The sequence below is a fragment of the Penaeus monodon genome, chromosome 20 (assembly GCF_015228065.2).
Source record: "Penaeus monodon isolate SGIC_2016 chromosome 20, NSTDA_Pmon_1, whole genome shotgun sequence".
Classification (NCBI taxonomy): domain Eukaryota; kingdom Metazoa; phylum Arthropoda; class Malacostraca; order Decapoda; family Penaeidae; genus Penaeus; species Penaeus monodon.
Genome location: NC_051405.1, coordinates 7689393 through 7689656, shown reverse-complemented (window position 1 = coordinate 7689656; position 264 = coordinate 7689393). Strand labels below are relative to the sequence as shown.

The window sequence follows — 264 nt, the reverse complement described above, 5'->3', positions numbered from 1 at the left end:
GCCCCCAACCGTGATACAGCAGCGCAAATTAGTCTTACCTCTCCTTGGAGCCGAAAGGAGGCGAGGGGAGAGGAAGGGGAGCGAAAAGAACCTCGTGTGCCGTAATTAATTTGAATTAATCATAATCGACGACGTTTGTGTCAACAATGATTATCGAAGTGATCATTTGTCTTCCGAGCATTCCCTGTGTCCTCGTGCGCCCGGCGTCTGGAGGAGGGGAATTGATAGAAGAAATGATGAAGATGGGAGACAGGGTGAGGATCA

The 264-nt window shown here is 49.6% G+C and overlaps 1 protein-coding gene across 2 annotated transcripts in view; it reads left to right on the top strand.

Annotated features, from left to right (window-relative positions):
- The window catches only part of LOC119585611 (homeobox protein prospero-like), a gene marked incomplete at its 5' end in the record, with an annotated part of 25587 nt that overhangs the window by 10348 nt on the left and 14975 nt on the right, over nucleotides 1–264 (top strand).